Source organism: Ceratotherium simum, chromosome 17 (assembly GCF_057802395.1).
Source record: "Ceratotherium simum simum isolate JZ-2026a chromosome 17, ASM5780239v1, whole genome shotgun sequence".
Classification (NCBI taxonomy): domain Eukaryota; kingdom Metazoa; phylum Chordata; class Mammalia; order Perissodactyla; family Rhinocerotidae; genus Ceratotherium; species Ceratotherium simum.
Window position 1 is genome coordinate 57602418 of NC_141916.1, and position 14418 is coordinate 57616835.

Here is a 14418-nt window from a genome sequence, read left to right on the forward strand (position 1 = left end):
TTAATGTTTTTAATCCTCATTCACGTATTTTTAAATCCTAGCTTTATGTATTGTGGGAGATCAAAACTGGCCACCCTGAAATATATCTCTTTACCTTGATTATTTTCTCTGACAGATATTTGACCTCCTCCACTAATTGCCTAAAGGAATTTAACTCTGGGTATGGACAGACTGGCAGGGTCCCCGCTAAACCCATTCTTAACAAAATTCTGTTTACCACAAATTTACATTTGTAAAGGTATCTCCCTCTGTGTACTGGGAAGGGGGGGGTGATGATCTTATCTCTGGAAACTCTTATCAGGAGGGAAGGAGAGGACTTAAATCTACATACCCTTGATTACTATGCTTTCTGTTAATCCCCCATAGCTGTCTCCTCCCCCACCCCCAACATCCTCCTTTGTCTACCTGAATATGCTATATAAGGTGAAAACCTTCGCCATTTGTTGAGAAACTCAGTTTCCCTGGTTTCTCCCATGTATACATATTATTAAACTTGGTATTATTTTCTCCTGCTAACCTGTCTTTTAATTATTTGGCCAGACATAAGAACCTTAAGGGAAAGGGTGGAGGGGGATTCTCCCTCTTCCCCAACAGTATACAGTACTAGAATATTATTAGTATTCAGTGGATATATATTAGTATCAATTTGAAAAAGTTCTACATAAAACAACTAAGACAAAAATATTATGAACATTATATAGGAAAGCATAAGTGTAAAAAAATTTACTGTTAGGGACTAGCATTTTCAACAGCTACTGCTCTTAATCTGCTTATCCTCCAACTCATTCTGCCCTAATCACTAAACCAGAATTGCAAAACCCTCTAGGCATGGAAAAAAATCATTCTATCCGCCCCCACCCCAAAATGCTAAAACCTCCTCAATAATGCTAAATTCTGACACACAACTAAAGTTCTCAAACATTTCTCTTAAGGCCTCAACAGAGAAGAAACCAGGTGTGTCTTCAATGCCCCATCTTGACACAACTTAATTCCTTTCATCAAGCCTGGGCAAGCTGAACAGACAATTTAATAAACAGGGTATAATCAACACATTTTGACCTGAACAGAGAGGCACTAAAAAGACGCTATATAATTATAACATTTAGATACCTCCTATACATCAAAAGCTATACTTTCTCTGAGCTCTAGTTTTAATTCAGCAGAAATAATAAAGATATTTTATAAACTTATGTTAAATCTGAACTAGAATTTCCAGTCCAAACTGAAATGTGATTTTACTAAATTTGCATTTTCTCCTTTAATATTCTCTTTCCTTCATTTCAAACGAAGTTGTTGAATACAAGCCTAACCAAGCCTGGTTAGTAAATCTATACAAAACAGAAAAAAATTCCTATAGAGTAAAAGAAATGGAATTACTATTTTTCCTCCCTTTTTTCTCATAGGAAATTTCCTATTTACTTGGCACAAACAGGGAAAATGCTAGACATACATCTTGGAAAAACACAGATCTATCACTCAAGCGTGGCACATGATAATGCCCACAGAACACCATTCTCTTGAACTGCTTTCCAGCCAAAGTCTAAATTGAAGATACCCACAACGCTTTACCACTGCAGGGTACAAACAAAGAATTTTCTGAGAATGTGTCCTACCTACCCATCTTTGTTTATGGATACCAAAAAGTTTTCCAAATTTCTTTATCACTTATTCACCTAACAAATATTTGGCAAAAGTCTGCTAAAATGACATGTCTATTCATCAACTCCTATATACACACTGAAAACAACACAAGTATCTATCAATAGTCAAAATGAATAATAAAATACAACAGAATGTTATACATCAATGAAAATGAATGAACTTCACCCCACCACAAATCCATGAATTGACTCTAAACATAATGCTAAACAAAAGAGGAAACATACAAAACATTTATTAAGCTTCCTTTTATATAAAGTTAAAAAAATGATCAATTAGATTGCAAACAGAATACACACATAGAACAAAATGATAATAAAGAAAAAGAAAATGAATATCTCAAAAGTCAGAGCAGACACATAGATCTATGGCCAATCGATTTTTGACAAGGGTGCCAAGACCATTCAATGAGGAAAGAATAGTCTCTTCAGCAAGTGGTGCCAGACAACTAGATATCCACATACAAAAGAATGAAGTTGGACCTCTATCTCACATCATACACAAAAATTAACTCAAAATGGATCAAAGACCTAAACGTAAGAGCTAAAACTATAAAACTCTTCTTTAGAAGAAAACACAAGGGCCGGCCCTGTGGCTTGGTGGTTAAGTACGCGCGCTGCAATGCTGGTGGCCTGGGTTCGGATCCCGGGTGCGCATCGAGGCACCACTTCTCCGTCCATCCTGAGGCCGAGTCCCACATACAACAACTAGAAGGATGTGCAGCTATGACATACAACTATCTACTGGGGCTTTGGGGGGAAAAAATAAAATAAATAAAATCTTTAAAAAAAAAAAAAAAAAAAGAAGAAAACACAAGAGTAAATCTTCATGACATTGGATTAGGCAATCAATTCTTAGATATGACACCAAAAGCATGAGCAACAAACGACAGATAAATTAGACTTCATCAAAGTTAAAAACTTTCGTCACCAAAGGACATTATCAAGAAAATGAAAAGACAGCCCACAGAATGTGAGAAAATATTTGCAAATCATATAGCTGATAAGGGTCTAGTATTCAGAATATAGAACGAACTCTTAAAACTCAACAACCAAAAGACAAACAACCAATTTTTTCAAATGTGCAAAAGACCTAAATACACATTTCTCCAAAGTAGATACACAAATGGCCAATAAGCACATAAAAAGATTCTGGACATCATTAGTCATCAGGGAAATGTAAATCAAAACCACAATGAGATATCACTTCATACTCACTAGGATGGCTATTAATAAAAAAGACATAATAACAAGTGTTGGCGAGGATATGGAGAAATCAGAATCCTCATACACTGCTGGTGGGAATGTAAAATGGTGCAGACACTTTGGAAAACAGGCTGGCAGTTCTTCAAATCATTAAACATAAAGTCACCATATGACCCAGAAATTCCACTCCTAAGAATATATCCAAGAGAAATGAAAAAATACACACCCACACAAAAACTTGTATACATTTTTTTTCTTTATAGCATATTATTTCTTTAACAGAAAGAATTTTTGAAATAGTATATGTGTTACAAGAAGATTGCTGGTGCCAAACCCTTTTTGTATGGATTATTTTTTTCTTTCTAATGTGTTTCTATATTGATTCTAAGAATAATGCATACCTATTTTGTAAATTTTGTAAAAATGTATAAAGAAAAGAAATGGTCTTTTCATAATCCTGCAATCTTGAGATGACCACTACTAACTGCAGCAAACATCTTTCCAAATATTTCTATAAATTTATATTTATATATTTGAAATAATATTTATGATTTTTGCATCATTTTAACTTAAGATTATACCATAAGCATCTTTTCATGTTATTATAAAGGTTTTTTAAATATAATATTAAATGGCTATATAATTATCTACTGTACATTCTACAAATTTTTTTTATTGTGGTAAAAAACACATATAAAATTTAACATCTTAATTATTTTTAAGTGTACAGTTAAGTATATTTACATTGTTGTGTGTATACAAATTTTTATGGAAGCATTATTCACAACAGCCAAAAGGCAGAAACAACCCAAATGTCCATCAATTGATGAATGGATAAACAACATCTGGTCTATTTATACAATCGCCACAAAATAAGTATTGAAACATGGGAGAATCTTGAAACATTATGATAGGTGAAAGAAGCCTGTCACAAAAGACCACATATTATATGATTCAATGTTTATAAAAGTCCAGAATAGACAAACTTATAGAGACAGAAAGTAGATTAGTAATTGTTTAGAGTTGGGGGGAATGGGAGTTGGGGGATGATAGCTAAAGGGTATGGGGTAGATTTTGAGGTGATAAAAATGTCCTAAAATCAACTGTGGTGATAGTTGCACATATCTGTGAATATACTAATAACCATGGAGGTGTGTATACTTCAAATGAGTGAATTATATGGTATATGAATTATATCTCAATAAAACAAAAAAAAAAAGAATCCATGAGTCTATACTCATTCTAAATAAGTAAATAAATAAAGGGCACAACAAAGATCTTCTTTACAGATTAATGCCAACTAGTAAGTATAGAATGAATGACAGAAGTAGAATATCACCATTTTATAACCACCATATTAATAATTGAGTCTTGCAAGAAACATCCATGGATGCTATAACCACTGGGATATTCAACACAATCTCAAGTATCTCCCCACAGATTATATTAACTACAAAGAGGAAAAGGTAACTGATGATGATGAAACCTGGCAGACAACCCCTTAACGGAGTGATGGGGTACAGCAACTATGTTATTGGGCATCCCATGATGTGAGGTACTGAGAAGAACACAATGTAATGTATGTAATATTCCTGCCAACAACGTTTAACCTAAATCTACTCAGGAGGAAATAAACCCGAAATTCTGCAAGACAGAAGAGATTTAAGAGATTTCTGGCAACCAAACATAACATATAATCCTTGAATTCCGGACCAAAACATACACACAGTAAAGACTATTAGGGGTGCTCTGAGAATATGTGACCATGAACTGCACATTGGACAAAACTATTATATTAATGTGAAGTGTCACACATGTGATAATAGTATTGTGGTCATGTAGGAGCATGCCCTTCTGAGTGGGAATGGGTAGAGATAATGAGGGAACCGGAACAGGGTAGTAAGTATGGAGGAGCCACACTTCTCTGAGTATCCATGAGTCCATAATGATATGAATGAAAAACGAATGAATAAATGTGGGAGAAGGGACAGCTCTTCCTTACAGAAAAAAATCCAATCAATAAAGACAAAAGGAATGATGGAAATAGAAAATCACCATTAGGCATATACCACAGTAATAATTGTTGCAGAAGCAAGAAGCATCAATGGATTCTAAAATTAGCAGGTGAAAGTATGATGAGAAACAGGTTATTTGCATAATCTCAAAGTATCTGCCCACAAGATAATTACTGATTACAAAGGGAAAAACAGTAACTTTATAGTAGAGAAACCTGGGAGATAGCACCTTAATAAAGTAATTAAAATTAATATCACCACCAGTAATTAGACACAGCAACATCACATTCCTCCTGATATAATGCACTGAGAAGGGCACAGCATCATGTCTGTGGTATTCTTGCTAAAAATGCATAATCTTATTTTAAACATGAGGAAACACCAGAAAAACCCAAAGTGAGGAACATTCTACAAAATAACTGCCCAGTACTCTTCAAAAGTATCACGGTCAGGAAAGGCAAAGAAAGACTGAGCAACTAGCAGGCTGGAGAAGACTAAAGAGACACGAGAACTAAATACACTATAAGATCCCAGATTTGGATCCTGGACTAGAAAAGGGACATTAGTGGGAAAACTGGCAAAATTCAAATAAGGCCTGTGGATTGGTTAATGGTACCAAATCATTATGAATTTTCTGGTTTTGACAAACAGTACTACAGTTAACAACAATACTAACATTAAGGACAGCTTGGTGAAGGGCATACAGGAATTCTCTTATACTTTTACAACTTTTCAGTAAATCTGATTAAAAAGATTTTTTAAAGTGAGATACTAAACAAATAAAATGTTAATAAGCAATGAATCTAGGTGAAGGGCAAAGGTTATCAATGGTACTTTTCTTGCAACTTTCCAGTATACTTAAATTTTTTCAAAATAAGAAGAGGAAAAAAAAGAAAAAAGACATTTTATTAAATGTCGACTTCACAGTCAAGGACTGAGTACACTTAACAATCCACATGCCCTTTAATCTAGCAGCAAAACTACACACACAGTATTTCTAAGGAAGGTAGACGGTATGAAACTAGAGAAATTTGCCTAAGACCAAATATCTGAGAAACTTAGTGCCTACTTGAAAACATTACTCATTCTATTGCTAGTCTAGGGCTGTACCTACAGACCATGCTGCCAAATAGTTTGAAGCATTTAATAATATAGGAGTGACTGCTTGATTCTATGATGATTTACACTCTCGACATTCCTGTCAAGTTCTCTCAGCCTGCAAAAAAAGAATAAATTTTTCCAGCTGCCAGTAACACAAAATCCATTGCTGCTGTACAGTCAGGGAATGCTTCTTGCTGCCTCCTACACTGTGCCAGATAATAAAGATGCTGCAATCACCACTTAGCTGCAATTTGGCCAATGATACAGGAGGCTAAACGGGCTCCTTCTGTGGTCCTAGAGGGAGTAAACACCACCCTTGCCAGGAACGCAGCAGGATAAGACTTGCAAAAATGAAGGCTGTGAGCAGCCCATGGCTTCTCCAATAGTAACCTGAGTGAACACTTCCTTTACTGACTATAATATTGCTTCACAGTATCACCAATGATACTTTTCAGTCTCAGAAATTAGTTGTAGTTAGAAACAAAAGAGAAGGGTAGGCTTAGCCTACTTTATTAAATAAATGCAATAAATGCCAAGGTGGATTGATAAAGAGGACAACTTAGAAGGTAATTTATTCATTCTAGTTCAAAGAATTCATAATTGTAAATCGTCAGTAATTAGCTGCCTGCATGAAGTTAAAATAAATACAATTTACAAAAATTTGGTTCAACCCAACCTATCAGAAATAAATGTACTATGTGTGACAAAGAATTATTAGAAAGATGATATTGTGGGGGATCAAAATTTACCACCCCAAAATGTGTCTCTTTGGCTTGAAAACAAAAGACTTTTAAAACTCTGACCTCCTTCCTAACTGCCTAAAAGAATTTAAGGTAGAAGGCCTGTTCCAGGAAGAAGCTAATACCAAAAGACAACTATAGTATAATATAAACTGTGTGTGATAGACAGGAAGGAACCTAGCAAGGCCCATTTGATTCAAAGTCCTCCCTATATCATATTGTCTTTGCAAGGCATGGCAAACATCTGTTCACCAAACATTTGCTTTTCCATCTCCATGTGAACTGCCTTCCTCCCCTCTGAATTCCAAAACCACTACCCCAACAACCTCCTCTGTCTTTAGCTGAAGATGGTATTCAAGGTGGTGACTTCAGCCATTTTAGCAAGTTATTCAGTTTTCCTGGGTTTCTCCCATGTATACCTGTTATTAAATTTGTTTGATTTTCTCCTGTTATTCTGCCTCATGTCAATTTAATTCTTAGACCAGCCAAAAGAACCTAGAGGGTAGATGAGTATTTCTTCCTCCCCTACAACTGACCATACCAAACAATGGTGAGGATATAACAGAGCAACTCGCACACTGCTAGTAAACCGCAGTCGTATGTAAAATGTACAACCACTCTGGAAAACAGTCAATTTCTTTAAAATGTCAAACATATACCTACCATTCGATCCAGCCACTCCACTCCTAGATATTTACCTGAGAAATGAAAGCATATGACCACAAAAACTCCTATATATGAATGTCCATAGCAGCTTTATCTGTAATAGCCAAAAACTGAAAACAACCCAAATGTCCATCAGCAGGTGAATGGACAAACAAATTTTATGTAGTATACTATCCAGCAATAGAAAGGAAAAAACTTACTGATATACATAACAAAATGGATGAATCTAAACATCATTCTGCTAAGTACAAAAAAAGAAAACATACTGTAAGATTACATTTATATAAAGTTCTAGAAAATACAAAGCAATCAATAGTGACAAAAACCAGATCAGTGGGTATCTGAAGGTGAGGAGGAGAGATGGATTACAAAAGGGCAGAAGGAAACTTTTGGAGTATGTTCATTATCTTGACTACAGTGATGGTTTCACAGGTGTATACATATATCAACACGTACAGTTTAAATGCAAAGTTTGATGTACGTCAATTATATTTCAATAAAGCTATTTTTAAAACTTACATATAAATGGAGTTGATCAAGTAAATAATTCATAATCCACTTCCAACTACAGCATGAGTGTTAATTTAATGATAAACCTATGCAGACTATATATTTTAAAATTTTGCAAACTATAATAATGAAAAATCTCCAACATCAAAAATATATTAAATGTGCTCCCATCCACATACTTCAGACCTTTTATAAATATTCAGAAATAGAGATGATCTAAGATCAGGGCTGCCACAGAAACATGCAAAATAAATAAGCATGTAAATTGGAGAATGAAACATGTAATGCGAATTAGGTTTTAGCCACTCTGTTATTCCTCTCTGCAAAGAGGGGAATACACAGCTCTCCTGAAGTAAGGTGGGCAATTTGAGAAGCAAATGTTCGTCCCCCCCTGACCTCACTCATAAAAACACACACTCTCCCCCTCTCTTCCTATCAAAGGGAAAGATATTCCTCTTCCAGAAAGTGAACTCTGACACTGGTGCGTTGATCCTGGCCCCTCTCCCCAAAATTACAATGAATATTGTTCCTGTATCTTCAGCCTCTCTATCTCTAGTAGCTTCTTTTCTCAGCTCACAACCATTCTTAAAAAGATATCTTCCAAGACCTTATCTATCTATAAAGCTATGAATCTATCTCCACTTTCCATCATCATTAAATAACTTAAGGATAATCAACACTCACTGCCACCATTTTAACTACGATTCACTTCTCAACTCATTGCAAACTGGCTTTATGCCCTTATCATCCTCCTGAAACATTCAAGATAGGCACCAAAGACTTTCTTTTTTTTTTTTTTTTAAAGATTTTATTTATTTATTTTTCCCCCAAAGCCCCAGTAGATAGTTGTATGTCATAGTTGCACATCCATTCTAGTTGCTGTATGTGGGACGCGGCCTCAGCATGGCCGGAGAAGCGGTGCGTCGGTGCTCGCCCGGGATCCGAACCCAGGCCGCCAGCAGCGGAGCGCGCGCACTTAACCGCCAAGCCACGGGGCCGGCCCTGCCAAAGACTTTCTAATTGCCAAAAATAATAGCTTGTTTTCATTCTTCATTCCTGCTTGACTTCTCTGAAGTATTTGAGAAGAATAACCACTAGATCCTTTGAAAAACTCTCCTCCCTTGTTTTCTTGAAAACTCCTTGGTTCTACTCTTAACCAACTGTCGCTCATCCTTTCATTAAATTCACTAAGCAAATATTAAGCATGTCCTACATAACAGGCACTGACTTAGGCACTAAGGATACAGGAATTAACAAGGAATTAGTGTCACCCTTCACGATACTTACACTCCTTTACTTTTCCTCCTTCTCCATTCACCATTATTGTAATCAGCATTACATGTTGGTCCAAAGGCCCTTCCTATGCCATCTAATCTCTTTCTATGACTGATAACCGCCAAGTCTTTAATCTCTAGTATCCAGACTAGAAACCTCAAAATCAACGTGAGGAGAATCCACTTACAATAATGGCCATAATGGTGGAGAAGATCCTACCAAGCCAACTCTCTCACAAAAAATAACCATAAACCCTAGACAAAATATAAAACACAATTATCTGAAGGCACTGAGAGCAACCAAAAACAAACAAACGCTAGAAGGGGACTTGACACTTGGAAGAAGAGAACAGTATTGGGCGAGTCTCCCTTTTTTTTTTTTTGTTTTACACTTTGAGCATGTCTGAGTCTGCACCAAACAAGGAGACAAAAACCTAGATAGAAACCCACAGTCTTACCTGCTTAAAGAACCACAAGACAGAGACTGGGACAATCACCATAGCTGGAGAGGGAAGGGGGAACTCTCAGAAAGGAGCAAAATCCCGGAGGAAAAGCTCCAAATTATGTGTATAAACTCTGCCCAAATATCTGGTAAACCCCTGAACCAATCACCCACCAGGCAGACTCCAAGCAGCCCTGAGGAGACTAAAAGAACCAAACTGAGATTTCAGCTGCTGCCTTCCAACTGAGTTAGGACAGGCGATCTGTCTATTTAAATTACAATAATAAAAAAAACACACTCTTCGGGCCGGCCCTGTGGCTTGGTGGTTAAGTGCGCGCGCTGCGATGCTGGTGGCCCGGGTTCGGATCCCGGGTGCGCATCGAGGCACCGCTTCTCCGTTCATCCTGAGGCCGAGTCCCACATACAGCAACTAGAAGGATGTGCAGCTACGACATACAACTATCCACTGGGGCTTTGGGGGGAAAAAAAATAAAAAAATAAATAAAATCTTTAAAAAAAAAAAAACACTCTTCACAAGAAAATACAGAATCCAGAGTCTTCACAATGTATCATTCATAATGTCCAGGACACAACTGAAAATTACTCACATACAAATAAACAGGAAAAATATATCAATAGAAATTATCTGGGGCCGGCCCGGTGGTGCAAGCGGTTAAGTGAGCACGCTCCGTTGTGGCGGCCAGGGGTTCCCTGGTTCGGATCCCGGGTGCGCACCCGTGCGCTGCTTGGCAAGCCATGCTGTGGCGACGTCCCATATAAAGTAGAGGAAGATGGGCACGGATGTTAGCCTAGGGCGAGTCTTCCTCAGCAAAAAAAAAAGAGGAGGATTGGCAGATGTTAACACAGGGCTGATATCCTCACAAAAAAAAAAAAAGAAATTATCTGATCTGAAGAAAAGAGAGAAAAACTACTTCTTTAAAAATGAACAGGGCCGGCCCCGTGGCTTAGCGGTTAAGTGCGTGCGCTCTGCTGCTGGCGGCCAGGGTTCGGATCCTGGGCATGCACCAACACACCGCTTCTCCGGCCATGCTGAGGCTGCATCCCACATACAGCAACTAGAAGGATTTGCAACTATGACATACAACTATCTACTGGGGCTTTGGGGGAAAAATTAATTAATTAATTAATTAATTTAAAAAAAAATGGACAGGAGTGACGTCAGCATCATGGCAGAGTGACCTCTCCCCTTAGACTCTCCCCACTAAGAAACAATGAAAAGGACACTCATAAACCAACAGAGGACATTCAAACAACGCAACAGACATCTGAGACATCCATACAGCCATATGTCTGAAGCTGGAGGTGCTAGACCCCCATGGAAGGCAGTGGAAGGAGGTAAGGGGATCTCCTCTCCCTCCCCAAACAGCAGCAACCTAGGGTGTGGAAACCTGCATGGCTCTGAGAGGAGGGGGAAGGGGGCAGCCCTCTGCAGGAATACCTTCACTCTCAAAGTTGCCTCCCAGCCCGTGGGAAAGCTCCACACCTAGGAGGCTAAGCAATCATGGGGGACATCTTCACCAAGCCGAGCAGCCCAGGAGGGCAAACAGCATGTGCAGAGCAGGAGAGCCTCAGGAACGCGTAGCGAAAGAAAGGACCCCTCCCCCTGCCTGGCGCACCAGCTCAGCTGGTCAGCCAGAGCAAGGGACCCCTGCCAAAGTGCCTGTGCATACGTGTGTAAAGCAGCAGCGAGTGGGCAAACACACACGGGCCCTGTCAGCATAGCTTCCAAAGGACAGGCACAGCTGCCAGGGATCACAGAGCACTCAGAATACAGAGCTCCTGCCCTCCTCTCCAGGTGCAGCAGGTGGAATCTGCAACCAGATACTACCATGATGCGAAGGCACAAATCCACTGCATCACATAGTATGATGAGGTATATTAACACTCCAGACCAGAAGGAAAATAACAAACACCCAGAAATCAATCCTGAAAGCACCGAAATCTACAATCTAAATGACAGAGAATTCAAAATAGCTATCACAAAAAAAGCAAGTTACAAGAAAATTCAGAAAGACAGTTCAATGAAATCACGAATAAAATTAATGAACAGAAGAAATTCTTCACAAAAGAGATACTAGAAGAAAAATCAGAAATGTTGGAGATAAAAAACACAATAAATGAGATAAAGAGGAGTCCTTAAACAACAGAGTTGATATTATGGAGGACAGAATTAACAATTTAGAGGACAGAAATACAGAAATGCTTCAGATAGAGGAGGAGAGAACTCAGACTAAAAAGAAATGAAGAAATTCTCCAAGAAATATCCGACTCAATTAGGAAACGCAACATAAGTATTATAAATATTCCAGAAGGAGAAGAGAAGGAGAAAGGAGCAGAGAGCTTGTTCAAAGAAATAACAGCTGAGAACTTCCCAAACCTGGGGAAGGAGCTGGAATTATAAGTAAAAGAACTTAATAGAACTCCTAATTACATCAATGTAAAAAGACCTTCTCTAAGGCATATATTAGTAAAACTGGCAAAAATCAATGACAAAGAAAAAATATTAAGGGCAGCAAGCCAGAAGAAAATAACCTACACAGGAACGCCTATGAGGCTTTCAGCAGATTTCTCAGCAGAAACAATACAGTCTAGGAGAGAGTGGAATGATATATTCAAAATTCTGAAAGATAAAATCTTTCAGCCAAGAATACTCTACCCAGCAAAAACATCCTTCAGATATGATGGAGAAATAAAAACTTTCTCAGATAAATAAAATCTGAGGGAGTTCATCACCACAAGACCACCCCTAAAAGAAATGATCAAGAAGGCCACCATACCTGGGAAAAAAAAAAAAAAAGGAAAGGGTTTACAAAGTCTTGAGCAAGGAGTTAAATAGGCAGACAAAATCAGAAAATTGTAGCTATCAGAACAGATTAGCAAATACTTATTATAACGTTAAAGAAAAAGGGAAGGAAAACATTAAAAATAACTACAATCACTTCATTTTAACCAAAAACTCACAACACAAACTGGAATAAGGTGTGATAACAATAACTTAGATGGGGAAGAGGAAAGGGATGGAAGCTGCTTAAACTAAGGAAATAAGAGGACATCAGAAAATGGACTACCTCGGGCCGGCCCAGTGGCTTAGTGTTAAGTGCGCACGCTCTGCTACTGGCAGCCTGGGTTCGGATCCTGGGCGCGCACTGACGCACCACTTCTCGGGCCATGCTGAGGCCACGTCCCACATACAGCAACTAGAAGGATGTGCAGCTATGACATACAACTATCTACCGGGGCTTTGGGGAAAAAAAAGGAGGAGGATTGGCAATAGATGTTAGCTCAGAGCCGGTCTTCCTCAGCAAAAAGAGGAGGATTGGCATGGATGTTAGCTCAGGGCTGATCTTCCTCAAAAAAAAAAAAAAAAGAAAAGAAAAGAAAATGGACTATCTCATCTGTGAGATCTTTTATACAAACCTCATGGTAACCACTAAACAAAAAATCAGGAGAGAGACACAAATGATAAGCAGAAAACTGAGAAAACCATCAGAGAGAACCACCAACCTAAACTGGCAGTCTGAAATACATGAGACCGAGAAACAATGGAAATATATAGAACAACCAGAAAACAAGTGATAAAGTGGCAGTATTAAGCCCTCATATATCAATAATCACTCTAAATGTAAATGGACTGAATTCTCCAATCAAAAGACACAGAGTGAGGGGCCGGTCCTGTGGCTTAGCAGTTAAGTGCGCGCGCTCCGCTACTGGCGGCCCAGGGTTTGGATCCTGGGCGTGCACTGACACACCGCTTCTCCGGCCATGCTGAGGCCGCGTCCCACATACAGCAACTAGAAGGACGTGCAACTATAACATACAACTATCTACTGGGGCTTTGGGGGAAAAAAAAAGGAGGAGGATTGGCAATAGATGCTAGCTCAGAGCCGGTCTTCCTCAGCAAAAAGAGGAGGATTAGCATGGATGTCAGCTCAGGGCTGATCTTCCTCACAAAAAAAATAAATAAATAAAAAACAAAAGACAAAGAGTGGCTGGATGGATCAAAAAACAAGAACCAACAATATGCTGCCTCCAGGAAACATAACTCAGCTCTAAAGACAAACACAGACTCAGAGTGAAGGGATGGAGGACGATACTCCAAGCTAAAGGCAAACAAAAGAAAGCATGTTTTGACATACTTATATCAAACAAAGTAGACTTCAAGGTAAAAAAGGCAATGCAAGACAAAGAGGAGCAGTATATCATAATAAAAGGGATACTCCACTAAGAGGATATAAGACTTATGAATATATACGCACCTAACACAGGAGCACCAAAGTATATAAAGCAACTATTAACAGACCAAAAAGGAGATATTAACAGCAACACAATAATAGTAGGGGACCTTAACACCCCACTTACATCAATGGATAGATCATCCAGACAGAAAGTCAACGAGGAAATAGTGGAACTAAACAAAAAACTAGACCAGATGGACTTAATAGATATATATATAGCACACTCCATACAAAAACAACAGAATACACATTCGTCTCAAGCACGCATGGAACATTCTCAAAGATAGACCCCATGTTGGGAAACGAGGCAAGCCCCAATAAACTTAAGAAGACTGAAATCATATCAAGCAACTTTTCCAACCATAATGCTATGAAACTGGAAATCAACTATAAGAAAAAAACTGGGAAAGTGACAAAGATGTGGAGACTAAACAACATGCTACTCAACAACCAATGGATCACTGAAGAAATTAAAGGAGAGAACAAAAAATATCTGGAGCCAAATGAAAAGGAAAACACACCATGCCAACTCATATGGGATGCAGTAAAA

At 38.2% G+C, this 14418-nt stretch overlaps 1 protein-coding gene across 1 annotated transcript in view; it reads right to left on the bottom strand.

The window, feature by feature from the left end:
* The window catches only part of TULP3 (TUB like protein 3), a 69823-nt gene that overhangs the window by 32372 nt on the left and 23033 nt on the right, over positions 1–14418 (bottom strand). The gene's annotated exons all lie outside the window — the stretch shown is intronic.